The sequence below is a fragment of the Ranitomeya imitator genome, chromosome 1 (genome assembly GCF_032444005.1).
Source record: "Ranitomeya imitator isolate aRanImi1 chromosome 1, aRanImi1.pri, whole genome shotgun sequence".
NCBI classification, from domain to species: domain Eukaryota; kingdom Metazoa; phylum Chordata; class Amphibia; order Anura; family Dendrobatidae; genus Ranitomeya; species Ranitomeya imitator.
In genome coordinates this window covers 706,831,552-706,853,620 of record NC_091282.1, presented here as the reverse complement: position 1 = coordinate 706,853,620, position 22,069 = coordinate 706,831,552, and the positions used below count along the sequence as shown (strand labels likewise).

Below are 22,069 nucleotides of genomic sequence, written 5' to 3'. Positions count from 1 at the left end.
GCATAGGCACATGGTCTGGAGACAAGAGAACCATGGTCTTTTCGGCCAGAATGGTGCAATGAGGATTACTCTTGCCTGTTCCCTCCTGATCTTTCTGATCACTAGAGGAATCAGAGACATTGGAGGAAAGGCATATGCCAGTCTGAACCGCCAAGGATGGTGGAGAGAGTCCAACATATCTGGGTGATCCCTGGTGTTCAGGGAAGCGAACCTTTGTACTTGCCGGTTGTCTCTTGTGGCAAATAGGTCGATTTGTGGTATCCCCCATGCTTCTGTTATCCTTCTGAATATGGATTTGTTTAAGGTCCATTCTCCTTGACGCAACTCGTTTCTGCTGAGGTAGTCTGCCCTGATGTTCTCTACACCTTTGATGTGCAGGGCTGTTAAGGATGTTAGATGAGCCTCTGCCAGCTGAAAGATGTTTGCAGCTATGGTCATCAGACTTCCTGACTTTGTACCACCCTGACGGTTCAAGTATGCCACTGCGGTGGAATTGTCTGAGTAAATTCTTACATTTGTTCCATGAATCTGCGGAAGAAAATGATATAAGGCACATTCTATTGCTTTTAACTCCTTCCAGTTGGAGGAACATATTAATTCTGTCTGATCCCAAGTATTTTGGGCCAGATTGTCTTCCATATGTGCTCCCCACCCAATAGGGCTGGCGTCGGTGGTAATTATTTTAGACGGGTCTATTATCCATGGCACACCCCGTGATAGGTGGTCCATGTCTAGCCACCAGGATAGTGATTCTAAGACATTACTGGAAAGAGTTATTCTACTTTCTAGATAACCGTCTTTCCCCTGAGCCGACAATACTTAGTACTGCAATTGACGGGTATGGAATTGTGCCCAAGGTACAGCAGGGATACATGATGATAATGACCCCAGTAAGGACATGGCCTTTCTTAGTGTCATGTAGGGTTTGCGTATTGCGTCTGATACCTTTGATTGTATAGTCAACCTCTTTGACTGAGGAAGAAAGCATTTCTGACTTACGGAGTCTAGCTGGATTCCTAGAAATGTCTGAACGGTTTCTGGATTCAGCCGAGATTTTTCGAAGTTGACGATCCAACCTAACTCCTGTAGGGACGAGATCGTATTAGATAAACGAGTTTTACATTGAAGTGCAGAGCTTCCTTCCACTAGAAAGTCATCTAGGTAGGGTATTATCAAGGTATCTCGTTGGCGTAGATGAGCCATCACTTCTAGTATCACCTTAGTGAAGACGCGGGGAGCCATAGAAAGCCCAAATGGCATTGCAACATACTGAAAGTGACGAACCTTTCCCTCCAGGGTGACTGCTACCCTTAGGTACTGCTGATGTTCGGCATGTATGGGAAGATGGTAATAGGCGTCCTTTAAGTCTATTCCGGCCATGACACACCTAGGGAATAAGAGTTTTATGGTAGAACTAATGGATTCCATTTTGAAGGTATGATTACGCAGGAAAGAATTTAATTTTTTAAGATTTATGATGGTTCTAAATGAACCATCTGGTTTATTAATCAGGAATAAAGGGGAGTAGAACCCTTTCCCTTTTTGATCCTGGGGAACTTCTATCAGGACTTTTTTAGATAGAAGAGATAGGATCTCTATTTCTAGAGCCCTCTGTTGGTCCTGACCTTTTGGAGATGTTATTATGAAGGAATCCCAAGGGATTCGATCAAATTCTAATTTAAGGCCGTATTGCACAATGTCCAGAATCCACTGGCTGGATGTTATCTGTTCCCATTGGGGAAGAAAAAATTTTAATCTGCCGCCTACTTCCTGGTTAGCGGTATTTACGTCTCGGATTATGGGACCCGCTAAAAAAGGCACCTTTTTGCTTTGGGTCCTTCGACTCCCATCGCTCTCTTTGTTCAAGCGGCTTGTTCCTAGTAAAGGGGCGTCTCCTGAAGGCTCTCCTGTAGGATGGGAGATATTGGTTAGGGAAGCCTTTCTTCCTTTCACCTGCTTTATTCAGGAGTTCATCCAGCGTCTTCCCAAAAAGGAACTCACCCTGACAGGGAATCGCACAAAGTTTCGCTTTAGCTTGTGCGTCCCCCTTCCAATTCTTTAGCCAGAGTGCACGCCGGGCTGTGTTGACTAGGCCGGCTGACCTGGCTGCAAGACGTAGCGAGTCCACTGAGGCATCAGCTAGGAATGCTACTGCTTCTTTAATTTGAGGCAATTTCAGCAGGATAGATTCCCTCGAAGTTTTGCCTCTAATCTGTTCCTCCAATTGCTCCGTCCATACTAGTAGAGATCTTGCAGTACAGGTACTAGATATGGCGGGCCTGAACGCCCCCGTATTGACTTCCCATGACCTCTTTAGTAAAGCTTCTGCTTTACGGTCCAGCGGGTCTGTCAGGACCCCTGAATCCTCCACTGGTAGGACCGACTGTTTGGTTGTGGAGGCTACCGCAGCATCAACTTTCGGCACCTTTGACCAGGTGTTTAGGTCTTCATCGCTGAAGGGATAGCGCCTTTTAGAGGATGATGGTAAAAACCCTCTATTCTGCTTGTCCCACTCCTTTTTAACAATATCTTTGATGGTTTGTATGACGGGGAAGGACCTACGTTTCCTCTGTCCTAACCCCGCAAACATTATGTCCTGTGCTGATTTCTTTTCTTTCCCATCTGGGCACCCCATCGTGCTCCTGACAGATTTTATTAAATTGTCCACATTACTGTTGGGAAGACAAAGTCCCCCTTCAGTCTCGGATGAGCTCGGCTGAGATCCCTCTTCGTCTGAAGAAATACATACACCCTCTGACTCCGAACTAACCGGAGACTGGGACCTGCTAGGCTGACGGGTACTGGCGCTACTTGTCTGCGCCAAACCCTGCATCTCTTCTCGGATAATAGCTCTGACATCTGAGGGAGTCATGATATTTTCCTGCCGTAGAGTTTGCATGATACACTCCGCACACAGTTTTTTGGCATAATCATCCGGGAGGGGCTGCGTACATAAAGCACACTCTTTATGCTTAGATTTGTGTGTCCTTTTCTTAGTCTAGAGGAAGGATACAGGAGGAACATATATCAGCATATAGGAAGAGACTCTTTCAAAAACTCACCCAGTGAAGCTGACAGGTACCGGTTCTGGAGGCGGAATTCGTTTGGTGGTAGAACTCTTCTCTGGAGGTCGGCCACCACTCTTTGTGCTGCTCCTCGTGCTTCTCTCCCTGCTGGGAGAGCGCTGTTGCACTGCGGGCAGGTGCGCTTCGTTGGCCGGTGAAGCCATTTCACACACACCGGCCCGACGCTAGCGCTGCATTTTTAAAACTGCCGCCCATTCTCCTGCCTCCCCGGACCAACCCGGAAGTGCTCCCGCGACTTCCGGGTTAGACGCGCCGCTCTCACTCACCATGCGGCAGCCGGAGGCTATTAAGCCGGCCACTGCAGCACGCGCGTCCTCACAGTGCCGGCCGGACCTACGGTGACCGGACCCGGACCGTGGATGTTTGGCCAGACGAGGGGGGAGGCTGCAAGCAGGGGCTCCCCCGCCGCTGCTTCTGGTACCGCAGCCCCTGCCGTTCCCACAGAAACCGGCACAGGCGGGTGCATGGCCCAGGGATCCTCTTCATCTGTAGGTAAGCCAGGTCCCTGTAGGAACAGGAAACCTAAACTGAGGAGGAGAGGGGACCGCCTCCTTTTATTCTGTAGGTTTCCTGTTCCTATGGGCGGATCCCTCTCTCTCATGTGGGGTGCTGTCGTGGCGAAGGGTAAAAAATCCTTGGCAAGCTGCAATTCATACGGCAACCACTGGGTGGCCACGTAGACACATACAACATAGAAAACTCCCAACAGAGTATTATTATTATTATTATTTATTTATATAGCACCATTAATTCCATGGTGCTATACATGAAAAAGGGGGTTAAATACAGAGTTATAGATATCGTTTACAGTAAACTAATTTACGATGACAGACTGGTACATAGGGGAGAGGACCTTGTCCTTGAGGACTTACATTCTACGGATACTACAGAGTATATTTTTTTTTATCATGACATACATCTCATTGACAGGTTGAGCCAACAGCAAATTTAAATAAGGACACATCTGTACATCACATATATTTAGTTCTAAGCACTGTTCAAGAGGCCTGTCTGTTTACTTAAATCATCAATGTCAGACATGTGCATAGGAATCTGTATACGGTATGCATCATATCTCTATGAATGAGTGTATGTACACAAACAATGGCCCCAACCAACAAAACAAACTACATATTCACTGCCATACACAATGACATCTTGGACTGACAAGACTTTACATGATATGTAACATGAACCTCCAAAGACAAAAAGCAAAGTCAACAACTGCACCCACCTACGATGTGCCATTTATACAATGCTATGGGTTATTAGGAAGAAGCAGGTATCCTGTGTCGCTGCTGTGCATTCAATCAAGGAGATAAAGTGTGAGTAGTCTAAGATTGTAGTAGCATCATACGCAGTGAAGAGGCAGTGACCCACAAAGTTCCAACACAAAAGTCCATTTAATGTGTTTCCTCACAGCATTAAAGTCCAATTCACACAAATGCATATAACTTCAGTGTATATTATCAGTGTTCAGTTCACACCAGTTTATAGCAATATATATCACAGCAATATATATCACATGGCTTTGGATTTGCGGTCCCTAAACAGGCCAGACTTCCCTTGTCAAGTTTCCCTGAGCGACCGCACACCATATTACAGTCTCCATATACACAGCCTCATATGTTGCAGACACTACACACGCCAGCCCCCTCTGACTAGTTCCTGTGGGTATCATGCATCACTGTATCAAAGTCTCTTTACTCACACATCCGTACACAGCCCAGGATATCCTCCGGATAGCAGCCGGGCACCATATCTACCTGTTTGCAATCGTTACACATGTTAGTCCTCTTTCGGGCACAGGACTGTCCACATCCATCTCTTCGGGCACAGGATATCCACATCCAACTCGGGCACAGGACATCCACCTCCGGGCACAGAACTATCCAAATCCGACTCCTTCGGGCACAGGGCATCCACCTCCGGGCACAGGACTATCCACATCCGACTCTTTCGGGCACAGGGCATCTTCCTCCGGGCATAGGACTGTCCACATCCGAAACCAGTACTATGGATTACTTGCATCGCTGTATACATAGCGGGTGACAGGCTATTCAGCTGCCCTAGGTGCTGGCTCCGCTGGCCTGTGCCTCCATGCACTCAGCCAGCGCTCTGCAGGCCTCTGCTCTGCACACCAGCACACACCAGACTGACACTGACGTTGCACCTGACCTAACACACCCATAGCTCTTACTGCAGGGTTTTTAACAAACAAACCTGTGGCCTTCAGCCACATGGAAAACCCTGACCGGAAATCCCAGGACTCTCATGCATACCTATGGACTTCATCCGTCTGCATGCACAATCTGGGGAGAAGACACAGCGACCCCTACCTGTGACATGAGTCACTGCCTCACATTGCAATCACAGCTACACCTGTGACGGCCATGCACACCTATGGACTTCATCCGTCTGCATGCACATTCTGCGGAGAACAAACAGCACCCCTAGCTGTAACAGGGGTCACAGCCTCACAGTAGTAAGACTTTATTCTTTACGCGTTTCTTTTCTGCAGATGTCCATGCCAAAATATACTATAGCCATCTACTATTATTATACATTGTTGCAGCATTTTCCCCCTTTGGATTCGTTTGAAGCATTATTTTAATGCCTACTGCTACAGCAGATTCTTTCTTCCCTTGGCATCAAAGGCCTTGCCCTGTCCTGGAGTGCCTCATACCTTTCCGACCGCACATTTAGCGTTTCTCACTCCCACACCACCTTCTCATCCCGCCCTCTCTCTGTTGGTGTCCCTCAAGGCTCTGTCCTGGGGTCCCTACTTTTTACGATCTATATCCTTGGACTAGGACAACTCATAAAGTCCCATGGATTCCAGTACCACCTGTATGCGGATCTACCTCTCTGGCCCAGATGTCACCTCTCTGCTTTCCAGAATCCCAGAGTGTCTATCAGCCGTATCCTCCTTTTTCGCCTCTCGCTTCCTAAAACTCAATGTAGACAAAACCTAATTCATCATCTTTCCTCTACCTCGCATATCTCCCTTACCCGATCTCTCTATTATGGTAAACGGCATCACGCACTCTTCCGCCCCTGTAATCCGCTGCCTCGGGGTAACTCTCGACTCTGCCCTGTACTTCAAACCGCAAGTCCAAACTCTTGCCACCTCATGTCGCCTCTAACTCAAAAATATTGCCAGAATCCGTCCCTTCCTCAGCCCTCAATCTACTAAAACTCTTGTGCATCCCCTCATCATCTCCCGCCTCGACTACTGCAACAACCTCCTCTGTGGCCTCCCTGCTAAACTTTCTTGCACCACTCCAGTATGTCCTCAACTCTGCTGCCTGCATAATCCACCTCTCTCCTTGCTACTCCCCTGTTTCTCCCCTCAGCAAATCCCTCCACTGGCTCCCAATTCCCCAACGAATCCAGTTCAAACTACTAACACTGATCTACAAAGCCATCCACAACCTGTTCCCTCCATATATCTCTGAACTAATCTCCCAATATCTTCCCTCACGTAATCTTCGATCCTCCCAAGACCTCCTACTCTCCACCACACTTATTACTCACCCAACCGCCTTCAAGACTTCTCCCAAATATCCCCCATCCTCTGGAATTCCACACTTCCGATTATCCACTACCGATTAAAGAAAAAAGAAAGTCACAACGATAAATTTCCATAGAATGTACCAACAATACAGGTCCAGAAAAGCAGTGTTGCCAATTACAGACAGGTATCAATAAGCATTATGTAGTTACAAGACAAAGAAAAAAAAATTGATGTCCATCCCCCAGGTCCATCAGGATGACAGTTTTTCATTATAAAGAGTGAGTGATTGCAAGAGGTCTTCGCATCATATGGCCACGAGTAGTAATAATCATAGAAGGCCAAGCTGATGTTTTCATCCATAACAGTAAACAGCAAGAGGCAAATAAAGAGCAGGTCTACTGTTGCTCCAAGTTAAATTAACATATCAAAAATATTTACTAATATAAAAAAATGAACAGTTCTGGAAACACACTTTCTTGGCTCCCAAGGCAGGAGATTCAAACCATTTTACCCCCAGGAGACAGATGAAAAGGGCCCCATACGCTTTACACTAAAGTTGGTTGAACAATCTAAAGTGTATGATGGCCACCTGGCGCTCCCTCAAACAGATGATGTCGGGGGACAGAAGGATCGACAATACTTTTGCTCTCCCTGCAGATAATCTGCAGACAAAAGAGTCTAGCAGCGGGTCTCAGATACAGAAGACACAAGTGCTGGGCACAGCCGAGTATTGCTGTATACGGGAGGAGTCAGGAGAGATACAGCCAAGGAAATAAATATTTGATCCCTTCCTGATTTTGTAAGTTTGCCCACTGACAATGACAATAACAGTTTATATTTTTAAGGGTAGGTTAATTTTAACATTGAGAGATAGAATATCAAAAATATATGTTTTGAGTCACTGTCTTGCTGGAAGACCCAGCCACGACCTATTGTTAATGTCCTGTCAAAGAGAAGGAGGTTGCCACTCAGGATTTTATGGTACATGGCTCCATCCATTCTCCCATTGATGAGGTGAAGTAGTCCTGTGCCCTTAGCAGAGAAACTCCCCCATAACATAATTTCTCCACCTCTATGCTTGACAGTGGGGACAGTGTTCTTTGGGTCATAGGCAGCATTTCTCTTCCTCCAAAAACAGCGAGTTGAGTTAATGCCAAATTCCTCAATTTTTGTCTCATCTGACCACAGCACCTTCTCCTAATCACTCAAAGAATCATCCAGGTGTTCATTGGCGAACTTCAGACTGGCCTGCACATGTGCCTTCTTGAGCAGGGGGACCTTGCGGGCACTGCAGGATTTTAAACCTTTACGGCGTAATGTGTTACCAATGGTTTTCTTGGTGACTGTGGTCCCAGCTGCCTTGAGATCATTAACAAGTTCCCCTGTGCAGTTTTAGGCTGATCTTTCACCTTCCTCATGATCAAAGATAATAGGATACCCCACAAGGTGAGATTTTGAATGGTGCCCCAGATCGATGTCGATTGACAGTCATTTTGTATTTCTTCCATTTTATTACTATTACACCAACAGTTGTCTCCTTCTCACCCAGTGTCTTACTTATGCAGGTCTATGATGTTGTCCCTGACATCCTTATAAAGCTATTTGGTCTTGCCCATATTGTAGAGGTTAGAGTCTGACTGATTGAGTCTGTGGACAGGAGTCTATCATGAGTCTATTTTAAAGGTAACTATGTAAGACAGCTGTCTTTAATGCAGGTAACGAGTTGATTAGGAGCGTCTAACTGGTCTGTAGGAGCCAGAACTCTTTATGGTTGGTAGAGGATCAAATACTTATTTCTCACTGCAAAATGCAAATAAATGTATATAATTTATACAATGTGGTTTTTTGAATTTTATTTTTGATATTCTATCTCTCAATGTTAGAATTAATCTACCCTTAACATTATAGACTGTTCATGTCTTTGTCAGTGGGCAAACTTACAAAATCAGCAAGGGATCAAATACTTATTTCCTTCACTGTAGCTGTCAGCCAAAACAATCCAGCTATCTAATGTGTATGGGGGCTCTAACAAGCAGTCATTTAATTGCACTCAGTCATACCCGAAATTTATGTCTGCATATCAGAGTTTAAATTTAAAGATACTGTCACCAGGCTTTTGCCACTTAATCTGGGTGCAGTATCATTTTGGGGCAGAGACCCTGATTCCAGTGATGGGTCAATGGGCTGCTTGCTGTAGTTTTAATAAAATCACAGTTTTAATCAGCAGGATATTATCATTAGAGGACTAGTAAACCTACTGCTATTCAGTCCCACCAAGCCCCACCACCGATTGGCAGCTTTCTGCCTATGAACAGTGTACAATCAATGGTGTGGGTGTGGTCATACAGGACTCAGCATTTAGAGAACTGTTATATCTGTAGCAGATAAAACAAAAAAATCATCAAAACTTCTGCAAGCAGCCCTGTGACACATCGCTGGAATCAGGGTGTCTGCCCCTACATCATGCTCCCCTCAGAAGGGGAAGCAAAAGCCTGTGGACAGATTCCCTTAAATAGCAAAGCCCAGCTTATTTTTCCCTTCCAAAAAAATAAAGCGTAATTCAGTGTTGCCATTAGAGTCAAGCAAATGCTATACAATCCAAGTCCATTACTATTCAGGAATATCTGCTCCATTGTATCACCGTGATTTTTACAAAATCAAAAAGGTTGTTTATGAAAGACTTACGCTTAGTAGTAGTCACGTTCCTAAACGCTACATCTGCTGATTTTTCCGCCATTCAGTGTAATCATTAGCTCTTTTGGGCAATGCCAATATTAAGAGCGCCAGCAACACTAATGTCTTCAAAATGTCAGAACAGTCAATTACAAACACACCATGACATCTTCTTTCCAGTATGGAAAACCTGAATAACATAAGCATTGTGAAAGACGACAGGAACATTACTAAACTTTCCTCTGACGTTTTGTTTAAATCTTAAATGGGGTTTTTTTTCATGGAGTTTTGTAATGAATGCTTTAAAATAAATATAAAATAAAATCAAAACTAATGGTATTATGTGATCTGAAATAGGAGGGGCACCTCCTTATTTCTACCCATTTTTTTTAGGAGTCGTTCCAGGATCCAGTGGTCTTTCCTGTAAAGTGGCAAATAATGTTTCTATCTCCAGTTGAAAATCAGATTATACATTTTGATCTAGAAGTCTAAAATTCAAAATATTATTCTCTATACAAAAAAGCCTGTAGATACCTTTTAGTAAGTGCTAAGTGTCTGTAACCGGAGTGGACACAGAAAGAAGGGGCCGCTCTGCAAGACCAGTATATGGGCCCGTTGTAGTCCAAAAACTCATCATAATGCACAATTCCACCTGCTTTGGGGATGGATAATCCCTTTAAGGTCACTTTATAGCAGACAGTCACTTCTCCTGACGTTTGTTTTAGTAAATACTTGAATTCCCGATTAAATAATTCTGCAACAATTTTCCTTAGCACTCGTGTTGCAACATTCGGTATCACACCTCCGAAAGAGTAAACCGATAACTGGCAGTTTTTTGTGCCGTCTGCCACTGGCAACAAAGATTGGACAGTAACATTAGATCATGACACCAAACTTAATCAACCATTTCTAGGAGGAATAACAGAGGAATATCACAATATAGATTGAGCTTCAAGAAAAGAAGCTCTATAGTTATTATCTTATGCAGAATACAAGTACGGTAATTACCTTGCTAGACAGGTCAAGAGGGAGATCATTTTTGACAAATCTTTTGCGTAGGGAAACACAGTTTTTTTTCTGTGAAAATGTCTTCCATAAAATGTAAACTGTGCCCATCGTACAGCAATAACTGACCCGACCAGTGGAACTTACATATAAGGCAGTAAACTGACGTCAGGGAACCTGCAGGTCGGGTTGGGCCAGGCACGGCGATCTGAGCACGGTCCGTGTTTCATAGATGTGTAAATTTGTACAGAATTATTGCATATGCTACTGTTTGTGGCAACTAGTATCTTATTAATATAGGCTGTCAGCACTTACGGTATTTGTCTCATGGACACCATCAGCACAGTGGTCAGAAATGTTGTTTTCTGATCTGTCTTCGGGCATCGAAGAGAAATATTTCTGTGGCATCTATCAATTCTAGCTATTAGGCGCAAAGAGTCGTCTAGTCTATCCCCCCAAATGTTAAAAACACACCTTTATTTAGAAGAGTAGCTAAAATCCATCATTTTCACTTGAGAATCCCTTTAAAAGGACTATACTGGATTCCAAACCAAGGAAACCTAAAGTTGATCACTTTATCAATTCTGTTATCAAGCATTCCCTGCTCTTGAACATTTTCCATAATTCGGTTATTATTAAATTCTCATGGTTTACTATCAGTGGTGGTCTGACGGCTGCACATTCCTACTCTAGCTCTTCACAGACAATCATTATACACAATGATAATGCCTCCTAAAAAGCTAAAGCTGATCCCACTAAAGCTGTAGATGTAAAGCAACACTACAACGAAGTCCTAGTGATCGGAAGGACCACAATGGTTGTACCTCTAATCATAGTATGCAGTCACACTCTAGTGATACACAAGTCCCAAAAAAGGCCTGCCACTAGATCAACAGTGAACAATTCTTTTTTTTCTTATATTATTCCAGTTGCTCCCCTGATTATTCAGCTTTATTTTTTTTTCAAATCCATCCAGAGATATTGACTTTCTTATTTAGTTGTATTTTCTATGAGGGCGTGGCTCACGGGATCCTCTAGGGAGTGTCTTTAGGCTGCTTTGCATTATTACTCTGAGTACTGCCCCTTTGTAAAGTCTATAAAATAAGCACTACATAGAAAGACAAATATTTCTGGATCCGTATGATGGTTAAAAAAAATATTAATGGCATACTTAGGGGAATAGAAGGAATACAATTAGAGCAAAAACTAGCCACTTTTGACTTAACGAAAGACCCCATTTAAAAGTGAAACCCTATTAAACTAGGCTTATTTTCCCATATAAGGCTTTGCTGTAACCAGTGAGGATTTTTTTTTTATTATTTTCATCCATTTTAAAATTTAATCTATTCCTAAATTTGCGTTGATTAACCATTTCCACAATTATGTGACAGTATTCACATTCCACAGTATTAGAGATCCAAATGTTAGTGTAAAATTAATTAAATGCATCCATATACGTTAGAATTTACAAATGTCAGTAGGCATTTTCTTTACGAACAGTGAGAAAAAGTCGATTTCTGCAAATGAAAATCATTATTGTGGCAGATAAGGAATCTACTCAACTTTACGTTCTTCCCATCAAGCGAAAAGAAGCGAATAGCAGGAAGGAAGTCAGCCATTGTAACAAATATTACATAATGTGATTATCTCCCAGCTTCCTCTCCCTGTGAGGTTACAGGATTCAAGAGCCTACTGAGTGACAGCTACAATTAACCCTTTACATCGTAAGAGATGGTTCTTGCAAACATGTGAATGTGATCTGCGATTAAAATCTGTTGTTCCTTCTACTAACTGCATATCTGTTCATCTGTTTACAAGCAGGCTACATGGAAAAGCTGCTGTATAATTACATTTGCTGTAAAAAATACACAAAACAGACATTTTTCCAATACACGTGTATGAAGTTGAAAAGTTGCAAGTACATGAGACGGACTAACCATGCACAGAAAGGAAGCAGTCACGGTCAAAACACCTTCCATTAAGGCTGCCATGCCTAACTAATATGTATCAGACATCAGGCAGGAGATCTCAAGTCGAGAGCTATACAGAAGAAGATATATTATATTTATTTGTGCTTTTTAGCTAGACTACAATAAAAATAAATATTCAAATGATTTAAAAATATATATAGATCTTAGGCTACTTTCACACTAGCGTCGGACGCTAGCAGTGAATGCACCGAACAATGGGCACCGCTGGAGCCCGCATCAAAGCAGGGGATCTGACCTCGGACGTACTATCCCGTCCGAGGTCAGAAAGGGGTTAATAAACATCAGCCTTGCTATTATATAGCATCTTATGGGGGCCATCAACCATAATGGAGCAGTGTACGGTGGCATATACTATGGAGCATCTTATGGGGGCCATCAACCATAATGGAGCAGTGTACGGTGGCATATGCTATGGAGCATCTTATGGGGGCCATCAACCATAATGGAGCAGTGTACGGGGGCATATACTATGGAGCATCTTATGGGGGCCATCAACCATAATGGAGCAGTGTACAGGGGCATATATTATGGAGCATCTTATGGGGGCCATCAACCATAATGGAGCAGTGTACGGGGGTATATACTATGGAGCATCTTATGGGGCCATCAACAACAATGGAGCAGTGTACGGGGGCATATAATATGGAGCATCTTATGGGGGCCATCAACCATAATGGAGCAGTGTACGGGGGCATATAATATGGAGCATCTTATGGGGGCCATCAACCATAATGGAGCAGTCTACGGGGGCATATGCTATGGAGCATCTTATGGGGGCCATCAACCATAATGGAGCAGTGTACGGGGGCATATACTATGGAGCATCTTATGGGGGCCATCAACCATAATGGAGCAGTGTACAGGGGAATATACTATGGAGCATCTTATGGGGGCCATCAACCATAATGGAGCAGTGTACAGGGGCATATACTATGGAGCATCTTATGGGGGCCATCAACCATAATGGAGCAGTGTACGGTGGCATATGCTATGGAGCATCTTATGGGGGCCATCAACCATAATGGAGCAGTGTACGGGGGCATATACTATGGAGCATCTTATGGGGGCCATCAACCATAATGGAGCAGTGTACAGGGGCATATATTATGGAGCATATTATGGGGGCCATCAACCATAATGGAGCAGTGTACGGGGGCATATACTATGGAGCATCTTATGGGGGCCATAAACCTTTATGGATGGGAGCAGCAAATTACAGAACGGTGGCGCAGGATGGGAGCAGCACATGACAGAATGGGGGTGCAGGATGGGAGCAGCACATGACAGAACGGGGGCGCAGGATGGCAGCAGCAGCACATGTCAGAATGGAGGCGCAGGATGGGAGCAGCACATGACAGAATGGGGGCGCAGGATGGGTGCAGCACATGACAGGATGGGGGTGTAGGATGGGAGCAGCACATGTCAGAATGGGGGCGCAGGATGGGAGCAGCACATGACAGAATGGGGGCGCAGGATGGGTGCAGCACATGGCAGGATGGGTGCAGCACATGGCAGGATGGAGCAGCACATGACAGGATGGGGACGCAGGATGGAGCAGCATATACCAGGATGGTGACCATATACCAATATAAATCCTCGCCACCCGGGCGTAGAACGGGTTCAATAGCTAATATATATATATATATATATTGCTAGGAGCGTCACTCTGTCCAAAGCCTTCATAGACTGCGCAAGCACAACGCTCCTGCGCAGCCTGCACCCACAGAGTTACGCATCCGGGGATGTGGATTGTGGCCCAGGAGATCGCGGTATGTGTAAGCACTAAACGCATACCGCGATCTCTGGCACAACAACTTAACTATCCGGTATTGCCACAGGGTCTCTTTGGGCCGGACGCCGGGACATGAATACTCCATCGGAAATGGTGCATACGTATAGTGCACTTCAGGCGCCATTTTGTAAGTTACACATCCGGGAATGAGGATTGTGGCCCAGGAGGGTTGTGGCACCGGAATCGGTGCCTGCACAGTCCGCGCTTTCCGGCACCATTTTTCTACTGAATCTATATATAAAATACATCAGCGGAGCAATCCAGTCACTTTCTATTGAAAATATATAGAAAATACATCAGGGCAGCAAGCCAGTGACTTTTTACTGCACATGACAAAATGGGGCGCAGGATGGGAGCAGCACATAACAGAATGGGGGCGCAGAATGGGTGCAGCACGACAGAATGGGGGCCCAAGATGGGAGCAGCACATTACAGAATGGGGGTGCAAGATGGGAGCAGCACATGACAGAATGGGGGCACAGAATGGGTGCAGCACATGACAGAATGGGGGCGTATGATGGGAGCAGCCCATTACAGAATGGGGGCGCAGGATGGGAACAGCATGACAGGATGGGGACGCAAGATGAGTGCACCACATTACAGAATTGGGGCGCGCAGGATGGGAGCACATGACAGGATTAGGGCACAGGAAGAGAGTAGCACGTGACAAGATGGAGGCGTATAAAGCAGGATGAGGGCGCAGGATGGGGGCTGCACATGACAGGATGGGGGCGCAAGATGGACGCAGCACATACCAGGATGGAGACCATATACCCAATACCAATGCTCGCCACCCGGGCGTAGAACGGGTTCAATAGCTAGTATATATATATATATATATATATATATATATATATATACAGTGGGGCAAAAAAGTATTTAGTCAGTCAGCAATAGTGCAAGTTCCACCACTTAAAAAGATGAGAGGCGTCTGTAATTTACTCAACTATGGGAGACAAACTGAGAAAAAAAAATCCAGAAAATCACATTGTCTGTTTTTTAACATTTTATTTGCATATTATGGTGGAAAATAAGTATTTGGTCAGAAACAAAATTTCATCTCAATACTTTGTAATATATCCTTTGTTGGCAATGACAGAGGTCAAACGTTTTCTGTAAGTCTTCACAAGGTTGCCACACACTGTTGTTGGTATGTTGGCCCATTCCTCCATGCAGATCTCCTCTAGAGCAGTGATGTTTTTGGCTTTTCGCTTGGCAACACGGACTTTCAACTCCCTCCAAAGGTTTTCTATAGGGTTGAGATCTGGAGACTGGCTAGGCCACTCCAGGACCTTGAAATGCTTCTTACGAAGCCACTCCTTCGTCGCCCTGGTGGTGTGCTTTGGATCATTGTCATGTTGAAAGACCCAGCCACGTTTCATCTTCAATGCCCTTGCTGATGGAAGGAGGTTTGCACTCAAAATCTCACAATACATGGCCCCATTCATTCTTTCATGTACCCGGATCAGTCGTCCTGGCCCCTTTGCAGAGAAACAGCCCCAAAGCATGATGTTTCCACCACCATGCTTTACAGTAGGTATGGTGTTTGATGGATGCAACTCAGTATTCTTTTTCCTCCAAACACGACAAGTTGTGTTTCTACCAAACAGTTCCAGTTTGGTTTCATCAGACCATAGGACATTCTCCCAAAACTCCTCTGGATCATCCAAATGCTCTCTAGCAAACTTCAGAAGGGCCCGGACATGTACTGGCTTAAGCAGTGGGACACGTCTGGCACTGCAGGATCTGAGTCCATGGTGGCGTAGTGTGTTACTTATGGTAGGCCTTGTTACATTGGTCCCAGCTCTCTGCAGTTCATTCACTAGGTCCCTGTCATGATCCCAATGGCAGGGGATCACAAAAGGACAAGCACACAAAAAACAGAACAAGCTCTAGGGTGATGGAAACTGAGCTGACCGCGATCCTGAACCTAATTCACAACACTAGCAGTAGCCGGGGAACGTGCCTACGATGATTCTAGACGTCTCGCGCCAGCCGAAGGACTAGCTTCCCCTATTAGAAGAAACAAAGACCTCTCTTGCCTCCAGAGAAACACCCCACAGAAATAGCAGCCCCCCACATGTAATGACGGTGAAATGAGAGGAAAGCACATACGTAGTAATGAAAACAGATTCAGCAAAATGAGGCCCGCTAAAACTAGATAGCAGAGGATACAAAAGTGAACTGCGCGGTCAGCGAAAAACCCTACAAAAAACCATCCTGAAATTACCTGAACTCATGTGCCAACTCATGGAACATGAGGAGTAATATCAGCCCACTAGAGCAACCAGCAACAAGGAATCACATAACTGCAAGCTGGACTAAAACAAAAATAAAGCAAAACGTGGAACAGGAAAATCAAAAACTTAGCTTGTCCTGAAGATTACTGAAGCGGAAAGCAGAGGTAACAAGACACACTGATTACATTGATCGCCGGCGAGGAAATGACAAGAAAGCCAGGTTAAATAGGGAACTCCCATATCCTGATAGAACAGGTGGACACCAGAGACCGTAGAGAACACAAGTCACCCAGTACCATCAGTAACCACCAGAGGGAGCCCAAAAACAGAATCCACAACAGGTCCCCCCGCGTGGTTCTGGAATTTTTGCTCACCGTTCTTGTGATCATTCTGACCCCACGGGGTGGGATTTTGCGTGGAGCCCCAGATCGAGGGAAATTATCAGTGGTCTTGTATGTCTTCTTTTTCTAATTATTGCTCCCACTGTTGATTTCTTCACTCCAAGCTGGTTGGCTATTGCAGATTCAGTCTTCCCAGCCTGGTGCAGGGCTACAATTTTGTTTCTGGTGTCCTTTGACAGCTCTTTGGTCTTCACCATAGTGGAGTTTGGAGTCAGACTGTTTGAGGGTGTGCACAGGTGTCTTTTTATACTGATAACAAGTTTAAACAGGTGCCATTACTACAGGTAATGAGTGGAGGAAAGAGGAGACTCTTAAAGAAGAAGTTACAGGTCTGTGAGAGCCAGAAATCTTGATTGTTTGTTTCTGACCAAATACTTATTTTCCACCATAATATGCAAAAAAAAAATGATAAAAAAACAGACAATGTGATTTTCTGGATTTTTTTTTCTCAGTTTGTCTCCCATAGTTGAGGTCTACCTATGATGTAAATTACAGACGCCTCTCATCTTTTTAAGTGGTGGAACTTGCACTATTGCTGACTGACTAAATACTTTTTTGCCCCACTGTATACACACACAGCTATGTCCGAAAGTGTTGGCACCCTTGAAATTGCTCCCGAAAATGAAGTATGATGACATTTCTCTCAGAAAATTATTGCAATTACATATGTTTTGTTATACACACACGTTTAGTTCCTTTATGTGTATTGGAACACCCCCCCCCCAAAAAAAAAAGAAAAAAACAGAGAGGGGAAAAACGGCAAATTGTACAAAAAAAACAACAAATGGGACGGACAAGTTAGAATGTGGCAAAGAAGAAAAACGTGACCTCCAAAGTGAATTTTTTTTTCTTTTTTGTATAGAGTACAGAAATAAATAAAATGACTGTTAAAAAAAAAGAAAAGTAAAGAAAAAAAAACACTTGCTACTACCCATGGTTATTAATCACTGCAAATCTGCAAATTGAGTTTGAGATTAAAAAAAAAAAAAGAACAGTTGCTTCCATTTCTTCATATCGTACAGTAGCTCCATAAATAACTACCCCGATGTTGCATGCTATAGATCCTAAAAGTGTAATTCTCCATAATATATATAATAAAATGCTTACTGACGGCACAGAAAATCTCTACATACTGATTAATGCTGGGAACCGGGAAACGTCACTGCCCACCCAACATGATTTGTGGCTGATTCTATCCTGGGAGAATTTGCGTTGCTCATTTGGCAGCACAGTAATGCCATGTGCATGATATCTGCACGTAACATAAGAAGCTTGAGGTCATTTCTATTGAATATTGATCCATGTGCGAGTTTATTTTAATCAGCTTCAATGGAAATGTTGTCAAATGGTCTGTGTAGACCGAAAAGATCAGTGGGATTAGGTATGAATCAACGTGAATGCTTATCTGATACACAGTATACACAGGTCTCATGACTCATACGATCCATCTATTACTCAATCATTTCAATACTTTGACAAATACATTAGTAAATGTATTTATAACCTGAGATTTCTTCATGTACTTTTTTTTTGATTGGGCATATTTAGGCATTTCCACTGTGGATTTTTTTTGTGGATGTCGTACAGTAGAGAAGCACTGACAATTTTTTTTTTTTTAAAAAAGAGGTGAAAGCTGCAGTATCGTGCAGCTGACAATGAAAGATTGCTTAATTCAAATCTGTGATGCCGGTTAAATAATGCTGCCGAAATTCATTGTGCTGGAGATTTCTTAAAATTTCAGATACAGAACTTTTAACCCCTTCCCGACCTTTGACGCATACGCTGCGTCATGAAAGTCGGTGCCATTCCGACCCATGACGCAGCATATGCGTCATGGAAAGATCGCGTCCCTGCAGGCCAGGTGAAAGGGTTAACTCCCATTTCACCCGATCTGCAGGGACAGGGGGAGTGGTAGTTTAGCCCGGGGGGGTGGCTTCACCCCCTCGTGGCTACGATCGCTCTGATTGGCTGTTGAAAGTGAAACTGCCAATCAGAGCGATTTGTAATATTTCACCTAAAAAACTGGTGAAATATTACAATTAAGCCATGGCCGATGCTGCAATATCATCGGCCATGGCTGGAAATACTAATGTGCCCCCACCCCACTCCTCCGATCGCCCCCCCAGCCCCCCGATCTGTGGTCCGCTCCCCTCCGTCCTGTGCTCCGCTCCCCCGTCCTCCTGTCCGCTTCCCCGTGCACCAATCACACCCCCCGCGCTCCAATCAAACCCCCCCGCACTCCGATCCCCCCCCCGCACACAGCGACCCCCCCGTGCTCCGATCCACCCCCCCCCGCACAGCGATCCCTCACCCCGTGCTCCAATCCTTCCCCGTGCTCCAATCCTCCCTCCCGTGTTCCGATCCACCCCCCCCCATGATCCGATCCACCCCCCGTGCTCCGACGCCCCCCCCGTGCCCTGATCTCCCCCCCCTTATACTTACCTGGCCGCCCGAGGTCCGTCCGTTTTCTTTCCTGGGCGCCGCCATCTTCCAAAATGGCGGGCGCATGTGCAGTGCGCCCGCCGAATCTGCCGGCCGGCAGATTCGTTCCAGAGTGAGTTTTGATCACTGAGATATAACCTATCTCAGTGATCAAAATAAAAAAATAGTAAATGACCCCCCCCCTTTGTCACCCCCATAGATAGGGACAATAAAAAAAATAAAGAATTTTTTTTTTTTCACTAAGGTTGGGGTAAGAACTAGGGTTAGGGTTAGGGGTAGGGTTAGGGGTAGGGTTAGGGGTAGGGTTAGGGCTAGGGGTAGGGGTAGGGTTAGGGGTAGGGTTAGGGGTAGGGTTAGGGCTAGGGTTAGGGTTAGGGGTAGGGTTAGGGGTAGGGTTAGGGCTAGGGTTAGGGTTTCGGTATGTGCACACGTATTCTGGTCCTATGCGGATTTTTCCGCAGCGGATTTGAAAAATCCACAGTGCTAAACCGCTGCCGATTTATCGTGGATTTACCGCGGTTTTTCTGCGCATTTCACTGCGGTTTTACAACTGCGATTTTCTATTGGAGCAGTTGTAAAACCGCTGCGGAATCCGCAGAAAGAAGTGACATGCTGCGGAATGTAAACCGCTGCGTTTCCGTGCAGTTTTTCCGCAGCATGTGTACAGCGATTTTTGGTTCCCATAGGTTCACATTGAACTGTAAACTCATGGGAAACTGCTGCGGATCCGCAGTGTTTTCCGCAGCGTGTGCACATACCTTTAGAATTAGGCTATGTGCACACGGTGCGGATTGGCCGCTGCGGATCCGCAGCAGTGTTCCATCAGGTTTACAGTACCATGTAAACATATGGAAAACAAATCCGCTGTGCCCATGGTGCAGAAAATACCGCGCGGGAACGCTGCGTTGTATTTTCCGCAGCATGCCAATTCTTTGTGCGGATTCCGCAGCGTTTTACACCTGTTCCTCAATAGGAATCCACAGGTGAAATCCGCACAAAAAACACTGGAAATCCACGGTAAATCCACAGGTAAAACGCAGTGCCTTTTACCCGCGGATTTTTCAAAAATGATGCTGAAAAATCTCATACGAATCCGCAACGTTGGCACATAGCCTTAGAGTTGGGTTGGAATTAGGGTTGTGGTTAGGGTTAGGGGTGTGTTGGGGTTAGGGTTGTGGTTAGGGGTGTGTTGGGGTTAGGGTTGTGATTAGGGTTACGGCTACAGTTGGGATAAGGGTTAGGGGAGTGTTGGAGGTAGAATTGAGGGGTTTCCACTGTTTAGGCACTTCAGGGGGTCTCCAAACGCAACATGGCGCCACCATTGATTCCAGCCAATCTTGTATTCAAAAATTCAAATGGTGCTCCCTCACTTCCGAACCCCGACGTGTGCCCAAACAGTGGTTTACCCCCACATATGGGGTACCAGCATACTCAGGACAAACTGCACAACAATTACTGGGGTCCAATTTCTCCTGTTACCCTTGAGAAAATAAAAAATTGCTTGCTAAAACATCATTTTTGAGGAAAGAAAAATGATTTTTTATTTTCACGGCTCTGCGTTGTAAACGTCTGTGAAGCACTTGGGGGTTCAAAATGCTCACCACATATCTAGATAAGTTCCTTGGGGGGTCTAGTTTCCAAAATGGGGTCACTTGTGGGGGGTTTCTACTGTTTAGGCACACCAGGGGCTCTGCAAACGCAACGTGACGCCCGCAGACCATTCCATCAAAGTCTGCATTTCAAAAGTCACTACTTCCCTTCTGAGCCCCCACGTGTGCCCAAACAGTGGGTTACCTCCATACATGGGGTATCAGCGTACTCAGGAGAAACTGGACAACAACTTTTGTGGTCCAATTTCTCCTGTAACCCTTGGGAAAATAAAAAATTCTGGGCTAAAAAATTATTTTTGAGGAAAGAAAACGTATTTATTATTTTCACGGCTCTGCGTTATAAACTTCTGTAAAGCACTTGGGGGTTGAAAGTGCTCACCACACATCTAGATAAGTTCCTTTGGGGGTCTAGTTTCCAAAATGGGGTCACTTGTGGGGGGTTTCTACTGTTTAGGCACACCAGGGGCTCTGCAAACGCAATGTGACGCCCGCAGACCATTCCATCAAAGTCTGCATTTCAAAAGTCACTACTTCCCTTCTGAGCCCCCACGTGTGCCCAAACAGTGGTTTACCCCCACACATGGGGTATCAGCGTACTCAGGAGAAACTGGACAACAACTTTTGTGGTCCAATTTCTCCTGTAACCCTTGGGAAAATAAAAAATTCTGGGCTAAAAAATTATTTTTGAGGAAAGAAAACGTATTTATTATTTTCACGGCTCTGCGTTATAAACTTCTGTAAAGCACTTGGGGGTTGAAAGTGCTCACCACACATCTAGATAAGTTCCTTTGGGGGTCTAGTTTCCAAAATGGGGTCACTTGTGGGGGGTTTCTACTGTTTAGGCACACCAGGGGCTCTGCAAACGCAATGTGACGCCCGCAGACCATTCCATCAAAGTCTGCATTTCAAAAGTCACTACTTCCCTTCTGAGCCCCCACGTGTGCCCAAACAGTGGTTTACCTCCACACATGGGGTATCAGCGTACTCAGGAGAAACTGGACAACAACTTTTGTGGTCCAATTTCTCCTGTAACCCTTGGGAAAATAAAAAATTCTGGGCTAAAAAATTATTTTTGAGGAAAGAAAACGTATTTATTATTTTCACTGCTCTGTGTTATGAACTTCTGTGAAGCACTTGGGGGTTCAAAGTGCTCACCTCACATCTAGATAAGTTCCTTTCGGGGTCTAGTTTCCAAAATGGGGTCACTTGTGTGGGGTTTCTACTGTTTAGCCACATCAGGGGCTCTGCAAACGCAACGTGACGCCCACAGAGCATTCCATCAAAGTCTGCATTTCAAAACGTCACTACTTCA

At 44.9% G+C, this 22,069-nt stretch overlaps 1 protein-coding gene and 1 long non-coding RNA gene across 2 annotated transcripts in view; both read right to left on the bottom strand.

The window, feature by feature from the left end:
- The window catches only part of LOC138643153 (uncharacterized), a 120,459-nt gene extending 111,115 nt beyond the window's left edge, over positions 1–9,344 (bottom strand). The window contains exons 1-2 of the long non-coding RNA XR_011314139.1: positions 9,289–9,344; positions 6,624–6,690 (exon numbers count right to left, since the gene is read on the bottom strand). This is a non-coding gene — a long non-coding RNA (uncharacterized lncRNA). The remainder of the gene's footprint in view (positions 1–6,623; positions 6,691–9,288) is intronic.
- The window catches only part of SLC25A21 (solute carrier family 25 member 21), a 592,393-nt gene that overhangs the window by 485,435 nt on the left and 84,889 nt on the right, over positions 1–22,069 (bottom strand). The gene's annotated exons all lie outside the window — the stretch shown is intronic.